The 17,709-nt window shown below is 39.0% G+C and overlaps 1 long non-coding RNA gene across 2 annotated transcripts in view; it reads right to left on the bottom strand.

Annotated features, from left to right (window-relative positions):
* Positions 1-586: 586 nt before the first annotated feature.
* The window catches only part of LOC121316167, a 72,925-nt gene continuing 55,802 nt past the window's right edge, over positions 587-17,709 (bottom strand). For both annotated transcript variants that reach the window (XR_005950361.1, XR_005950362.1), the window contains exon 3: positions 587-943. This is a non-coding gene — a long non-coding RNA (uncharacterized LOC121316167). The remainder of the gene's footprint in view (positions 944-17,709) is intronic.

The raw sequence follows: 17,709 nt of genomic DNA, 5'->3' as shown, positions 1-17,709 counted from the left end.
AAATATAATTTTTTTAAAATCAAAAAGCGTACATTGCCCCTAACCTCTCACGTACGTACATGGCCCCTCACTCACGTCCAGCACCTGTGTGTGCACAATTTATTATTAATTTTAAAAACATGATATTTCGGACAATCTGTCTGTCCCCAGAGGGTCCTGTAGCCATAACGTGACGGTGTACGTCATTGACTTCTAAAGTAAGGGATTGTGATAGGGTAGTGTCACAGCCCAAGCTGTTAATGGCAGGAAAAAGACCCAGAGACAGAAAGCTGCAGTTTAAGCACTTGAAAGCTAATGCCCAGCCTACATGACAGATACAAAACCAGTGTCACATGCTTTAACACACCAAACTGGTGGAGAGCTGACCAGGTGACAATAAACCAAACACTTAACTATGTGTACAAAAGTTTACCCTCCCATTTTCCAATCTCTCTACATGTTCTTTTGGGATTCCGTGGCACAAACCCCAATGATGAACATCCAAGGACCACAATACAGGTGAGTAAGCTTCAATTTTTATTATATTCAATAGCAAAGTAATCTTTATAAAACTAACAATTTACACAATAAAAACTACAATCCCAAGTAAAACAGTAAATACAAAATCTATCTAACATAGCAATTCTGCCTAAAACAACTGACATACATTAATAATATCTAAAAACAAGTTCAATTGTACAAATAGGCAGGGAGGGTCCTGGTAACTCACGATACTTAGACCGTGAGAAGAGAGGCCATGGCACATAAAGATGTAGCCTTGTATTCCTTGTGTTCTAGCTTGTATCACTCCAGGGCAAAATTTTCCCTTGTCCTCTTCACTATAGACTATCCCCACACTGACAGACCCCATCAAACCAAGGGCTGGCTTCTCTCCATCTCGAATGTGGTGCAGCTGCTCACTGTCCACTGGGGGTTAAACCAAAACCCCAGGCCCAGGTACATGCTGTAAGTAAAAGACAAACAAAGCCACCATCAGTACAGTTCTGTTGCAACATATTCTGTCCCAAATTTAAGTTTGCAAAGATATTCCAGCAGGTTGTCTTATATACAAACCACCAGAATAATCCTATACAATCAGTGTAATGTTATCAGACACATTTCATAATTATTTTGTAGTAGCAAAGTCAATATGTGTGTTGTACTGCCTCATAGAATGGTTTCCAATTGCACACTGAACAAGATTATTCTAGCCCTGTGCACTTATCCACAAGTTAGACAGGGTTCACCACTCAAACAAAAGTATTACCACTTGGCTGTAACTTCCCTTTATCTGTTTGTCCACCTTTTCCAGCTTCTCTCATCCACTTCCTGGTCTGGATCCTCCAGCAACACAGTCTACCCTGCTCTCTGCTGCACTGTGCTGACAACACACCTTTTATAGGGCAGTTAGAGGTTTAATGAGGTAATGGGTAACAGGTGATGTAATTAGGTTCCTCAGAATGTCAATCAGTTCTATCATTTTGTAATCCATGTACTAATAATAAATACAAAAAAATAATCAACACACAAAGCAAAAAATGAACATGTAATTTATATAAAATAAAACAACCAAAGAAATTACCGCCATCGTTTATACATATGGCCCCTCATTTTACTTCCTAGGCTATGGGAAATGTCTAATCATCTAGTTTAGCTTTCCCACGGTGGTCCGCTTAGACAAATTAGTTGACAAGCCAATATTTTTCAGTTCAAATGTCAGACTACTGCTACAGTAAAGAAATATAGTAATGCAGGGTGTCCAATCCAGGTCCTGGAGGGCTGGTGTCCCTCCTGGTTTTTGTTCCAACTGTTCCTTAAATTACTTCACGAAACTCCCAAAGGCTGAGCCTGCTGACTGAATTCAGGCCAAGCAAAGCCCCAGCTCAGTCCTGCACACAGCCGCTAATAAAGTGCTGTCGGCCGGACATGCTATTGGGCCTAGCATGCTAATTGAAAACAGCAGTGTCTGGGTGCCTGGTTTTTTCACCCTCTGTCAGTCCTTTAACATACACTCTGTGGTTACATTAACAGCTTGAAAAAAATAGCATAGTCAGGTATGCAATAAAGCTGTTCTTTATACCCAATTTAGTATTTTAATATATAGAGTCTTGGTACATTACTTTGATTAACTATATAGCAGTAAAATGTAACACTATGGGGCAAAGAAAGAAAATTAATATAGACCTACTTGCCAGAATCACATTTATTTTAATAGCCTGATTACTTTGTGCTCTTGTTTGAAGACAGCAATGTTATGCCAATATTTGCACCTTTATGGCAGTTGTCCATGTAAAAAAAAATGGAACAGAAGTTTATTACTTTTTAACCTAAAATACTGATAACAGAATGCTTAAATCTGCTCCTTAAAATTTGACTGTTTTCAAAATGTTTGACTCATGCCCAGCAATGCAATGAACCTGTGTATTCTAGGTAAACAGTTCATATGTAAACGTTCATTACCCATCGTTGATCTTGTGCAGTTAGCAATTATTACTTTTTAAACAGCTTATTATGCCTGTTATCTTTTGGCATTTCAATTTCTGCTACACGGAGGCACTGGTTTATTTTGATATTCAAACTAAGGTGACCTTGATTACACAGATGTGCAGACGATGTTGAAAGACTGGAGATGAGAAGGTTCTAGCTCAGTGTAAACAATGTTATTATGGGAAACAGAACAACACCCATTCCACAAGTCTACTCTTACTTACCCAAGATACACATGATGCCAGAGATACTGATGATCAAGGAATAGGGTCAAAGCTCATCTGTATGGCTTCAACAGTAGATCTCTGTACTGAACGTCTACAATTGCATTATTACAACCTTATATGTTTTAAAATTGTGCATATTTTTTTTAAATGGGTTGAATGCTGGTCCATGTAGCAGGTACCCACATATTCAATTGTATTTCAGAACAGATAACCAGTTCCAGATTTTTTTGTACCTTTGCTAACCTCTAATCTGAAGTTGTTCCCTACCAAGCAAAGCTCTCTAAGTGCTTCGCAAATCCAATAAATTATTTAAGCACTTCAACTCCAGATGTAAATAGTATAACATGCTAACATATGATAAATGTAAAATAAATCAATTACAAAAAAAATATTTTTATTAACCCTTTAAGCTCCTGTGCACTAGATACGCATTTTCAATACAGAAAAAAAAAAACACAAATATATCCCTTTTTGTAAAAAAGAGACTGCAGAACCAAGGCTGCAAGACAATTATCCCAGGGCAACTCAAGATCCATTTTGCAATGGGAGGTACAGGGGTGTGCTGACTTCCAGGTAGCAGACCTGAACATTTCTGGATAGGAATGTTCCTGGAAGCAGCCCTTGAGACAACAGGGCAAGGCTGGACAACTGGCAGGCTCCCTACCAGCTGAACCTATATAGTTATTTGAATGCTTTGAAATGCTAGAAAACTATTTGTGTAAAGTTGATATGGTTCTGCAGCCTGAAGTAGCTGTGTATGTGTTGAAGTGTACATGTATGTCAGCACATCTGGACCATGAGGACGGATGTCTATTGTGTCATCTGGAAAGAGTTGCATGTTCTATGTCTTGATGACGGCAGTCTGTGGTTGCTTGTGGGTTGTCTGGTTCCTTTGGCTGCTTGTGTGGGGGTGGGAAGGGCGAGTTAGGGTTAGAAACTTTAACGCCGTATTTCCTTGCTTTTGTGGCAATGAGTTCAACCCTAACTGCTGCATTAAAGTTTTTTTTTAATGAATTTCCTTGCTTTTTGTGACTGTGCTTTTATTTTCATTATAAACTACACCACTTCTGTGGAGGTATTCCATACATGACTGCAGCATTTTACCATATTTTATTAGACATGTTAGTGGAGAGTGCAAACTCAGTAATTCTAGCAAAATAGTAAAACAATGCTGAGCGTTTGTATCTACATAGTTTTTTTTAAATCTATAATGCATAATTGGAATGTAAGAAATGAAGTGTCTCTTAAGGTAGGTTCACACTAGACAGCATAAGTGACTTAACCTAATGTAGTACCCCTTTGTCAGTTTAAACAGGTTTTAATGGACAAGACATAAGGTTCATACGTTTTGTCCCTCAAAACCCTTTAATTATGATCTATTAATAAAACATTTATAATGCAATCTTCACTAACAGTAAAAAAAAAAAAGAATGAACATAAAGGATTTAACATTTTGCTCATTCTTCACTAAAGTTAGGACTTTTTTAATAGAAGTGATTCTATTTAATGGAATGTTAAACTGCATTTACAGTGTTATTTTACTACTGTTCCAATGTGCCAGTTATTGTTCTTGCTCTTTATTGTTGAACTGCAAGGACACTTGGACTGTACTGCAGTGGATGTTAGACTGCAGTTCCAATGGAATTTTACTACATTGTGGTGTTAACCCTCATAAGGACACGTCGGAAAATTTTTCTTTTCTTTTTTTTTCTTTATTAGATAGTTCAGCCAGCATAACAGGTCACCTTGTCCTTTTGGGGGAAGGTGGCCCAGAGTGCCACTTGTCCTGCCCGCTGGAATTAGTTATCATTCAATCAATATACATTTACATTAGTTTGGCCAGAATATAGTGGCATCTATCGAGCTTCAATGGACAAGGCCATGGGCCCAGGTTAGATTACGTTTCATTATAAGCGTGGTCATTTGTCAAATGCAATAAAGAATTGTTCATTTTAAATTGTTTGTGGATATCTCCTTTCCATTTATGTCCATAAGACAGTTGGCAGCTCTGCTATAGTGTTGTCTAAGTTCCTGTGCTGCGTCGGTGATGATGATAAGCACAAAGCGCGAGTTGATGAAATGATGCTTTAACCCCCGGACTGCTCTAATTTCGATTCCTAAGCACCAGTGATGCAATCTCTCTTCTGGGATGTCTCATGGCAAAAATAAGCTGTGAGGTAATCAAATCAGTCTTCTGAGCCTTGTCATTGAAAAAGGCTAGGTCCTAGGAATTTAAAAAAAATACATCCCTACATGCCAGTTTTGATGAAGGCACCGCGTATTTTGAACTGGAAGAGGACAAGATCAAGAGGAGGCTTATACTTGACAGTACACCGCACTACATCACTTTTATGTATTTATTTGTTTGTTTTGTTTGCTTACAGTGGTGACCAGGTTTATTGTATCTTTACGATTACTGCTTTATGATCACCATATAGTTCATTTTTCTATAGACTTTTATTTTTATTTGCTATCCGTGGTTATATTGAATTCTATAACTTTTGTATATAAATATAACGTTTCTCTTCATAATACAAAATAATGTGCTTATTCATATATTTTAAGGTTAAAAGTTTTTACATACGATTTGACAATATACTTTGTGATATTTTGCTTTGTCTGGACTACTTCCATAAAATAGCTGACAGTGGTAATTAGGCCATTTTCAGGCCATTTTTATCATACAGACCATAGGTTGGACAAAATCTTGTAGCTCCTCAACAGCAGAAGATATTTAAAATCAGATTTTTTATTTAAAATCCTCATAAAATGTTGCATCCCATCATTTTTCTATATCTAACTTAGAAAGGGGTGAAAATTGGTAATTTTTTTAAATATTATTTATTATTATAAATTTTGTTATTCATTTTTTGGGGCACGGCTTATATATAAAAAAATATATATGTACATTCCACAACAAAATACATTATATCATATGGGTTTTACATGATATACTGGGTTTTAATTTCTGATTTATGGTTGCCAAACTACATGTGCTAAAACAAAAAGTGGTCATATTCATGCCTGTATATGGTCATTCTATTTAGGCAGGAAAGGGTTAAGTCAGTTCAGAATGGAGTGTTCTTTTTTGATCACTTGTGCTTAAGTACTGAGCACTGGCAGTTTAAGAAGCTGGATTGTGAGGCTCATATTGATGGGGTTCACTAAGAGCCAACACTGGAGACTTCAGTAAATGTGACACACTCGGGATTATTCACTTTTTCTGTAAAAAAGTTTTTTTTTCTGCTGCTAAACCGCAGCAATAACTTCAGATAAATAAATAGATGAGCATCATCTGTGGTCTGTCCAGTTCATAGCTTCGTTCTTGTTCTGTGAAAGTATTTCACTTTTTTTAAGCAAGAAAAAATGGCACTGTGACAGGGGAATACTTTGTTCTGTTGTCTTAAATTATCTTTTAAGGTTCAGTTATCTGACAGGTTCATAGACTGCAGCCTGACTGAAATAACATTAGACGATAATATTAAGAGAAAATGATTGTTTTTCTCAAAATGTTTTTTTTTTTTTTTTGTTGTTTGTTTTTTTAATACGGATGTTATGCATGCTTACAATATCAGCACGTTATTTTACTGACAGGATGCTGAGTTGTTCAAGCATTGATAACTTCAGTAGATTGCACTCAGCTGCAATTTCTTATGCCATTTCATGAAGATCAACACAATGTTTCCTGCTCCCAGTAAAGGAATTACTCAACTACAGTATAAATTTGATTAATTAATCCTCTCAGTAACTATAACATATGATGATTATATTATACTACTATATATATATATATATATATATATATATATATATATTATATATATTATGACTATGTGTGTGTGTGTGTGTGTGTGTGTGTGTGTGTGTGTGTGTGTGTGTGTGTGTGTATATATATATATATATATATATATATATATATATATATATATATATATATATATATATATATATAATGTACAACCCATTTTAATTTCTTCTTGGTTTATTTTGGTATTACTCTCTCCGTTCCTGACAATGTCATTTTGTACAGAGAATTGCAGTTCAGTTTTCTTCACAAATGCCTTACACATACAAGCAAATGCAGTGAGCGGTAGCGGTAGGGCAGCAGAATGGTGATTCTTTCCAGAACTTGTTGTTTTATTTCCCTAGCAACCCTCAAACATCTTCAGATGAACATGGTTTTAAAAGGAACTGCAGAGCACATAAACCTTTGCCATGCAAAATGCAAGGATAGGAGCCAGAAAAAAAAAAAAACACTCATCTAGCCTTCCCATATGACCTTAATTATATCTGTACCTGGTGCACTACAGAAATGGTAGAGTGCCATATTCAAAGCTTCGAAACTTACTTTGCTCAGTTAGACATGCAGCAACCCCTGTAGACCATAGGCCCCGGCTACCAGTAATTACCAGATAAAATACTGTATGCCTGCTTTTCTTCTAGCAATAGGGTTCCACTCACTTTGCAAACAATGCACTCACACCAAGTACACTCTGAAGATATAGCACTGTCTTGGAAGAGTTTTGCCTAGTACAAGTTTTGTATTATGAAGGTGATTTAAACACAATTTCGTGCAGCCAAGCACCAAGGTAAAACTGTAGAAGCTTAATGTCAAAGTCAACATTACTTCAAAGAATTTAACAGTGAGGTTTGCATGTATACAATATATAATGTTCCAACTACTGTGCAGTCAACTCTAGGATCACATATGTCTTCTTTTACTCAGGATTACATATGTCTTCTTTTACTCAGGAAAAAGACAGAGGAGTTAATTAAGGACTTTATTTATTACAGAACACAACTCCAGTGTTTCTAATTTCCAACTTATTATTAAAACATATTTTCAAATTAATAAAAATAAGAAAAGGCATTACAAAACAGGTATAGTCAATTAATATAAAGCAAACAACATCTGTTTAAAACCAAATGAGTTGTGATATAAAATAGTCTTAAGATCAAACATTAGAGGGTGAGTAAAAAAACAGGGACAAACGAGTATTTATCCTCTCTAGTGTTAGGCAGCATTCCATCTGCTTTTAAGGCTGGTTCATACCTCAGTTGCATAACTGTCACTCAGAGAAGTTTCTAGTCGCCAATATTTTTCTCAACCACCCTTATGTTCAACTTTCATATTGAAGCTTTTTGTGTACTACTCATTCATTCAAACCACATAGTATAAGAATTTATTTGTATCATTTAAGATGTTTTTTTTCAAATCAAATTTGTGTATAAAAAATGACAACAGAGTCACAGTCCTTCTTTCACTGCTAATGCCATCTCATTTTAAAGCACATAGTTAAGAACATAAGAACATAAGAATGTTTACAAACGAGAGGAGGCCATTCGGCCCATCTTGCTCGTTTGGTTGTTAGTAGCTTATTGATCCCAAAATCTCATCAAGCAGCTTCTTGAAGGATCCCAGGGTGTCAGCTTCAACAACATTACTGGGGAGTTGATTCCAGACCTTCACAATTCTCTGTGTAAAAAAGTGTCTCCTATTTTCTGTTCTGAATGCCCCTTTTTCTAAACTCCATTTGTGACCCCTGGTCCTTGTTTCTTTTTTCAGGCTGAAAAAGTCCCTTGGGTCGACACTGTCAATACCTTTTAGAATTTTGAATGCTTGAATTAGGTCGCCACGTAGTCTTCTTTGTTCAAGACTGAACAGATTCAATTCTTTTAGCCTGTCTGCATATGACATGCCTTTTAAGCCCGGAATAATTCTGGTCGCTCTTCTTTGCACTCTTTCTAGAGCAGCAATATCTTTTTTATAGCGAGGTGACCAGAACTGCACACAATATTCAAGAAGAGGTCTTACTAGTGCATTGTACAGTTTTAACATTACTTCCCTTGATTTAAATTCAACACTTTTCACAATGTATCCGAGCATCTTGTTAGCCTTTTTTATAGCTTCCCCACATTGTCTAGATGAAGACATTTCTGAGTCAACAAAAACTCCTAGGTCTTTTTCATAGATTCCTTCTCCAATTTCAATATCTCCCATATGATATTTATAATGTACATTTTTATTTCCTGCGTGCAGTACCTTACACTTTTCTCTATTAAATGTCATTTGCCATGTGTCTGCCCAGTTCTGAATCTTGTCTAGATCATTTTGAATGACCTTTGCTGCTGCAACAGTGTTTGCCACTCCTCCTACTTTTGTGTCGTCTGCAAATTTAACAAGTTTGCTTACTATACCAGAATCTAAATCATTAATGTAGATTAGGAATAGCAGAGGACCTAATACTGATCCCTGTGGTACACCGCTGGTTACCACACTCCATTCTGAGGTTTTTCCTCTAATCAGTACTTTCTGTTTTCTACATGTTAACCACTCCCTAATCCATGTACATGTGTTTCCTTGAATCCCAACTGCGTTCAGTTTGAGAATTAATCTTTTGTGCTGGACTTTGTCAAAAGCTTTCTGGAAATCTAAATAAACCATGTCATATGCTTTGCAATTATCCATTATCGATGTTGCATCCTCAAAAAAATCAAGCAAGTTAGTTAGGCACGATCTCCCTTTCCTAAAACCATGTTGACTGTCTCCCAGTACCCTGTTACCATATAGGTAATTTTCCATTTTGGATCTTATTATAGTTTCCATAAGTTTGCATATAATAGAAGTCAGGCTTACTGGTCTGTAGTTACCTGGTTCAGTTTTGTTTCCCTTTTTGTGGATCGGTATTACGTTTGCAATTTTCCAGTCTGTCGGTACCACCCCTGTGTCAAGAGACTGCTGCATGATCTTGGTTAGCGGTTTGTAAATTACTTCTTTCATTTCTTTGAGTACTACTGGGAGGATCTCATCCGGCCCAGGGGATTTGTTTATTTTAAGAGCTCCTAGTCCCTCTAACACTTCTGCCTCAGTTATGCTAAAGTTATTTAAAACTGGATAGGAACTGGATGACATGTGGGGCATGTTGTCAGTATCTTCCTTTGTAAAAACTTGTGAAAAGTAATCATTTAATATATTTGCTATTTTTTTTGCCATTTGTATCTCTTAAACATTTAATCTCCTCTTTGAATGTTCTCTTTCTGTTGTAATATTGGAAAAACATTTTGGAATTGGTTTTAGCTCCCTTAGCAATGTTCATTTCTATTTCTCTCTTGGCCTTTCTAACTTCCTTTTTGACTTGCGTTTGCAGTTCCGTGTACTCTTTCTGCGTACTTTCTTTTTGGTCCTTTTTTAATGCTCTATAAAGTGCCTTTTTTCGCTGAATATTTTTTTTAATTGATCTATTAAACCATTTTGGCAATTTAGTTTTACATTTAGATTTGTCTACTTTAGGGATGTAATTGTTTTGCACCTCTAGTACTACATTTTTGAAGAACAACCATCCTTCTTCTGTGGGTGTTTACTCCAGTCTACTTCTGTTAGTCTCTGTTTCATACCTTCATAGTTTGCTTTTCTAAAATTGTAAACTTTAGCTTTAGTCATTACTTTTGGGGTTTTAAAAAACACTTCAAATGAGACCATGTTGCGGTCTGAGTTTGCCAGTGGTTCTCTGACCTCTGTTTTAGTTATTCTGTCTTCGTTATTTGAAAAGACTAAATCAAGGCATGCCTCCCCTCTAGTCGGTGCCTTGACAAATTGTGTTAGGAAGCAGTCATTTGTCATTTCCACCATTTCTATTTCATCCTTCGTGCTACCCACTGGGTTTTCCCATTTTATATGGGGGAAGTTCAAATCCCCCATTAGTATGGCTTCTCCTTTGCTACACGCATTTCTAGTGTCATTGTATAACAGATTATTTTGCTCACTGTCTGAATCTGGCGGTCTATAGCATGCTCCTATTATTATGCCTTTTGAATTTTTGTCCGTTATTCTGACCCATATTGATTCGGCTTTATTTTCTTTGTCCAGGTTTAACACCTGGGCTTCAAGACTGTTTCTTATGTATAGCGCTACCCCTCCTCCTCTTCTGTACTGCCTGTCTTTCCTATACAGTGTATACCCACAAATATTATATTCGTCCCCATCACTCTCAGACAACCAAGTTTCAGTACCACCTATCACATCATAGTTACTTGTTAGTGCAATAGCTTCAAGTTCTAGAATTTTGTTTCTGATACTTCTAGCATTTAGATAAATACATTTAATGGTTGTCTTACCTGAGTTGTTGTTCTTGTTTTGATGTGGTCTCCCTTCTGTTTTCTTGTTGATTTCTCCCCCCTTCCTTTCTAGTTTAAATGCTTCTGAACCTGCTCGAGGATCTTTTCTCCAAGTAGACTGGTTCCCTTGTTATTTAAGTGCAGTCCGTCCCGTCTATACAGATAGTCCTCGTTGTAGAATGTGGTCCAATGATCAAGATAGGTGAAGCCTTCCTGTGTGCACCATGTCTTCAGCCATGCATTTTGATTAATTATTTCCAGCTGTCCATATGGCCCTTTGCAAGGTGCTGGTAGTATACCAGAAAATACCACAGTTTTGGTTTTCTCTTTTTATCTCCTAGCTCTCTGAATTTGTTTTGCAGGGATTTTGGTCTGTCTCTTCCAATGTTGTTTGTACCAATGTGGACGACTACTACCGGGTCGTCTCCTGTTCGTTCTAGGAGCCTGTCCACGTTCTCAGTGATGTGCTTGACCGAGGCTCCCGGAAGGCAGCACACTGTTGTAGTAAGGGGGTCCAAACTGCGAATTGAACTTGCTGTGTTTCTCAATATGGATTCCCCAACAATCATGACCTCCCTTCTTTTTGCTGTCTGGTCACCACTGTCAATAGGGTCCTGGATGTTGTTCCCTTCATTCTCTTGTTGTTGGTTCTGCTCATCAAAATTCTGAAGTGACTCAAATTTGTTGGTTGTTTTGATTTCTGGTGGTTGTGTTTGACGAAGTTTCTTTTTTTCCCTGCTTCTGCCTACCTGAACCCAGCTGTTCTGACCTTCTATCTCCCTGGTGGCTTTCAGTCTGTTAGGGGTGATGCAGACTTCCATGAATTGTGGGTGTGCCAGTTCCTCAAGATCCTGTTGCTGTCTCACTTCTTCCAGCTCCATTTCTAGCATACTTACTAGTTTATGCAAATCCTGGATCGCGCGGCACTTTACGCACACTTGGTTTAGCTGGGTTTTCTCGGATTTCCCACATCAAGCAGGTGTCACAGATTACTGGCTTGAAGACCATGTTGAGGTTTTTTTTTTTGAAGTTTAGTTTCTTCTGCAGCCGTCAACCTGCTTTCAAACTGCTTCGAAACTGCTCTGTACTTTTCCACGCCTGTACTTCTCCCACTCGCTGTCGCTTCCACTCGCTGTCGCTGGGAAGACTGCCTCGTTTAACTGCGTTGTTCTGCTGTGCTGTTGGCTCCTCCCCTCGCCCGTGTCTCAAAACGGCGCTGAATTTGAATCAGCTGCTCCGAGTTTCAGCTTGTTTGTTATCAGAAAAACATACGCGGCTGTTTGACTTTGAGCTGCTGCTGTGTTTCCCCAATGTCCTCTGTTTTCTGATTAAAGCAATTCAAGATGCAATTTCTCCTTTCTGCTTCGAAACTGCTCTGTACTTTTCCATGCCTGTACTTCTCCCACTCGCTGTCGCTTCCACTCGCTGTTGCTGAGTAAAGTAAAGCTGAAATCGTAAAGTAATTAAAAGTATGAATGTCCCTGGCAGTGAACTGTCTCTCTTTAGCGCAGACAAGAACTTGTAGATTGGATAAAAAATTGATTTGTAACTTTCATAACTGAAGAGACAGGGGTTGTAGGAGAGTTTTTACGGCAGACACCGTGTTCTTGGGATGTTTGTAAGAAGGCTGGATTTATCGTGAAAAGCAGTTGTTTATGCCCTTCTTGAAATACATCAATTGGCGACAAGGATGGCGGAGTCTTTGCTTGCGCCATCACCACCATCACCACCGTCACCACCATTTTTGGCACCACTCGTACCATGGAACCACTTGTTAGATTATATAAAAATGTATAGCTGCAGGTTTGGAAGATGTGGGTGATTCTGCTGCACTGTTAAGACATGGAAGGTATTGCTCCCACTTATGATGATGCAATCGGCCTTCTTGTTGCTCACTTCAAAGCCATTCAGAGCATCCTCGGTCGCCAGTTCCAGTTTAGACAACGGATGCAACAACCTGTTGTCTCAGTATGTCTACCCTGAGGGAGCTAGCAATCCTCTACATTTGCTTTACTGCATGACGAAAGGATTAGAGACCAGCTCATTGAGACGACATCTAATGCACAAGTGCGAGAGAGATTATGACTGGGACCTGGTGATAGCCAGCCAAGTAGAGGCAGCTCTTAAAGGATTACAGAAGCGTCCTCGTTAGCCACAGCTACAGACCCTGCAGTGCAGAAAGTTTAGCAGCTCCCTATGCATCCCAGGCCCTGTTGTGGGGATTGTGGTTCAATCAGACACGACTTTAGAGCTCTGACTGACTTGGCCGGGGCCAACAGTGCCAAAATTGCAACAAACTAAATCACTGCCAGGTGGTGTCGCTTGGCCCCATGACAAGCACCTGCCTAGTCCAAAGCCCAGTGCTCCTTACCAGCCACAATCCACACAGTGCTGACCATTCCTTCATGTTTTAATACCTATGCAATAAATCTAAATGACACTGGGGCCAAGGTCTCCCTTCTGAACTTGACAAACAGCTCTTCTCCACCCAGCCACTGCAACAGGGTGAGACAAATCACTTTGTATGCTGGTGGCCATTTGGCCACTTGCTTTCAAAATCTGGTGGTCAAGTGAACTTTTATGGTGGCCAACTTTTTCAAACAGGAACAATAATAGGAGACATGTTGCACACATATTGCTTTGTTTTCATGTAATGGGTGTTTTTTTTATTATCTATAAATTGTGGGACAGGAACTATATACACTTGATGTGCCAGAGAACTAACTCCATCAAATTCCAGGGAACTGTACACAATAAATGCCAGGGAACTATATACAATAAATGCCAGGGAACTATTTTCTGTGTGCATAAAATACCAGTGAGTGAAGTATATACATACAATGCCAGGGAACTATATACATAACATCAGGGAACTGATCCTGCTCTGTTCCATTGTCCATAGATCTCGCCAGCGAATCTTGTGTTGTTCCACACTCTCCCATCTCATCCATTCTCCCTGCTTGGCCTGGGAAATGGCCTTTACACACCTCATCCTCTCCTCTTGCTTTTGCACCTCATTGACTGCCAGCTTCCTCCATTGAGTTGGGGCTGCTTTGAGCCATGTAGGAGGAGCTGAATTGAGACCAAGGCCTCCTCTTCCATGCTGTACTTGCACCAGATATCACCAATACAAGGGGCATCCTTTGCATCTTCCACGGCTTCCTTTGCTGCCCACTTTCTTCCAGTTTTCAACACCGGTGCTGCATTCCTCGTGTGAATTTACCAATATCATTTCCTGACCGATACTCATAGAATCTTTTTTTTTGGGTATAAAGACCCCACCTGCTCGATGCCATGCTCTTGGTACAACTTGTTTTTCCGATGCCACTTTCATCAATTTCCACAGGATTCGTAGAACTCCACTCTTGTGCACTCTGTACAGAACTCCATTAGGCCCAGGAGATGATGAAGCCCTTGCATTTTTCTAGCTTGCTCTACTTCTTTCCACTTAGGTGCACAGTCCTCCATTTGGTATTCTGGTGGCTTGATAGGTGGGATGTCTGAAGGAATCGACATCTTTTTCAATCTGTGTGCGTTTCCTCGAGATATCTCTCCAGCTCAGACTTATTTGCTTAGTGTGCCATTTTTCTCCCTGGTGAATAACTTCTTTGCAAATTTGAATGGGTCTTTATAAAAGTTAGTTCTCACAGGCTCTCACAGGCTCCTTCTTCTGTTTTCCGTAGGTGCTCAGCTCTGCGCAATGTTGCAAGCTTATGTTTTATGACCCTTTGTAATAGACTGAATGCCTCATTCTGAGTTTGTTCTGCTCTCCTCCATTGCTTCCTCAGCTGCCTCCTTTCTCTAACTAAGCGCTCAATCTCCTGCTGCAGTCTAGACTTTACAGGATTAGTTTGTACTTTCTCCTTTTTTTTTCAATTCCTGTAGATATCCTGCACATTTATATTTGTAGATGTTACCTTCATATTCATATAATTGTAGCTACCAGTGCCAGTAATTACATTTTTATTCTCCCTCATTCTATTTTGTGTGCAGCACGATTCATCTTGCAGTTTAGGTGGAAGATGTTAACGGGTGCTTCTCCGTACCAAAATAAAGCAAATTAACATGCCTATATTTCTGATTGAAACAAAGATTTTCTGTGCAAAAAAAATTCTGCACAATCCTGCAGGGACTGATGCTTAAACCTATTAGCTTGTGATTTAAAAAAAAAAGAGTGCAATTCAAGAACACGTGACTTGGCATGTTTTATGTTTATAAAAGTATTATATAAAGGTCGGGCCCACAATAAGGTCCTGCACCGGGGCCCATCTTTTTCTTCCTCAGCCACTGATAGTCATTGCTTTTACATATGAAGAAAGTTAAAAAAGAACAAGTTGGCCTACTGTGGCAATATCTCATAACGATCAAAAACTAGTCTGCAAGGCATGACTTTGACACAGTCCAGTGCTCTTTAAATAGTCTATGTAGTTTCTCTAAAATCGTGACTTCTGTACCACAATTTACCATGCATGTCAGCAGGCTTGTATTAGTTGGTGGCGAAGTCTGTACTACTAGGATCTTGCACAAGATATACTGTTGATTTTCAAAAGATTTTTGATAAAAAACCTCTTCCACAGAGCAGGAATAGCATAGGCAGTAGTAATGTGAGTTTACCCATCAGTAAAATTCAGTCCTGTAAGGAAGGGCAATCCTCTTTAAAGGTACATTCCTTTCTAATCTATTTCGCCTATTGAACAAAATGGTATGGTGGTTTTTTGATGTAGACTAAATTCCATGAAGGGTTAATTCCATTTGTATCTTTTGTAACCTGGATTGGAACCTAGGCATCCATGGATAAAAAGCTAGTGCATTTACTCACTGTGCTAACTAACCTTCAATGGATTGCATATTGCTCCTGGAATGGTTACCTCTAGAAATCAAACATTGTTGTCAAACGCCTTGTAAATAATTTAATATATATATATAATATATATATATATATATATATATATATATATATATATATATATATATATATATATATATATATATATATATATATATTTAAAACAAAACATGAATGTAATCTCATTTCTATAAGCAATGAATGCTTTGTGTGCACTGGTGCTTTATAACTCTATGCTCTATTGTCCAATAAGAATTGTTGAGTAGTCACAGGCTAATTAACCACATGCACTAATTTTAGTAGATTTTACTAATGCCCTAAATACAATACAGATAAATGTATTTCAACACTGTAAAAAAAACAAAAACTCTTACATATAACACAAGCCTGGTATTCAAACAGGGACAACACAAGTTAGTTTTAAAATCAACAAACAACATCACAATAATTTTTTTGTTTGTTTGTTTTTTTTAACACAAGCCTATGTTTACATGTATATTTACTTAACAAACACCTACCACATTTCACTGTTAAACTCTAAAGTAAATCTATTTTGCCAAAGTTTGGAATTCTGGCATGAATTTATCAGACACTGCACATCTTAGTCAAGCTTCTACGTTTGTGCCCTGCGTTGCCTGCGGTACTTTGACTTCAACAGAGAATGTTGCAGATTGCTGAGAATGCTGACTCGTAACCAGAGTGAAAATGCCTGATTTCAGAACCACAGAAACACCAGCAATATTGTATGGAGAGGGGGGAGCTGTCAATTGTGGTCAGCTCGACCAAACGGAATAACCGCTCCAGTACTGCAAAGGAAAGCAACAACAACAACGAGCAACTCCAACGTGCTGAAATCTAGTATTTTAACCCATGTTAAGGAGGATTTTTACACTCACTGTTTGAGCTAGGCGAGGTGAGCAACATGAAAAGTAAAACAAAATCCCCTACCTTGTATTTCAAAGTCATTTTTAAAAAATTGCTGCAAAAGTTATATTGCTGGAAGTCGGCTTGCCACTTCCCCGGAATCAGAAACACAGCATCTGTTGACGGAACTATAAACGCGCGCAATGGTGCTTCGTTAAATATTTTTCTCTCTTTTCAACAGCCTGCTAGTCTGCTTTTTATTTATTTATGTATTTTTAATTTAGTCATTGCCAGTGATTTTACCTCAGTTTTCTCCCCAATTTGGAATTGACAATTGTATTTATTAATCCTGGTTCACAGCTGCAACTCCCTCGTGACTCGGGGTCCTCCGAAACGTAGTCCTGCCAAGCCTTATTTTTTCTCCCAGCAGATCCACAGCGAAGCCATCAAACCTATACAGCCGGAGGAAAACGCAGGTCTGAGTGGCTCCACAGCAGACCCGCAGGCTATCAATCACAGGAGTCGATGATGCAGGGTGAACTGTGAACTGTCCTGCCGACCTAAGCCCTCCCTACCCAGGTGCTGCTCGACCAATTGTGCACCACCCCCTGGGAACTCACAGTCATGGTCAGCACCATGCTTTTCTGTACTGTTCTCCTGTGCCTAATCACGGCCACTTGAGTCGGTGTATCCACCCTGGCTTATGCTACGTGCAACCCCAGGTTGTGTGACTGCACGCGGTTAAGGCTAAGCACCTGCCCAGTACCTCGGTGCTTACACCCTCGGCGCTTGGTGCCTCGACTCCTTTGGTGCTTTGACGCTCCATGCTCTCGGTGCTTCGGTGCCCCTGGTGCCCTCAGTGCACGGCCCTAGGTGCTCACTGCCCTCGGTACTTCAGTGACTTCATGCATCACACCCCTGCACTAAGGCTCAGGTGCCTCAGTCTGGCATCCGCTTTGAGTGTCTCCTGCACGGAGTGTTAAGTGGGCCAGTATGACTAGAGCCGTATGTCAGCATGATTGATGAGGATCAAAATGTGATTTTGATCGCTGCTTCTTGGGAAGGTGGCTCCTTCCATCAGGAGGAGGATGAAGGGCAGGTCCAGGAGAATGGCGACTCCACCCTCAGGTGATAGAGCGCATGGGGAATATTTCGGGAAGGCCAGGGTTGATCTCTTTGCCACAGCACAGA

The sequence above is a fragment of the Polyodon spathula genome, chromosome 5, assembly GCF_017654505.1.
Source record: "Polyodon spathula isolate WHYD16114869_AA chromosome 5, ASM1765450v1, whole genome shotgun sequence".
Lineage (NCBI taxonomy): Eukaryota > Metazoa > Chordata > Actinopteri > Acipenseriformes > Polyodontidae > Polyodon > Polyodon spathula.
Note: the sequence above shows the minus strand (reverse complement) of the source record. Positions and strands in the feature narration are given on the sequence as shown.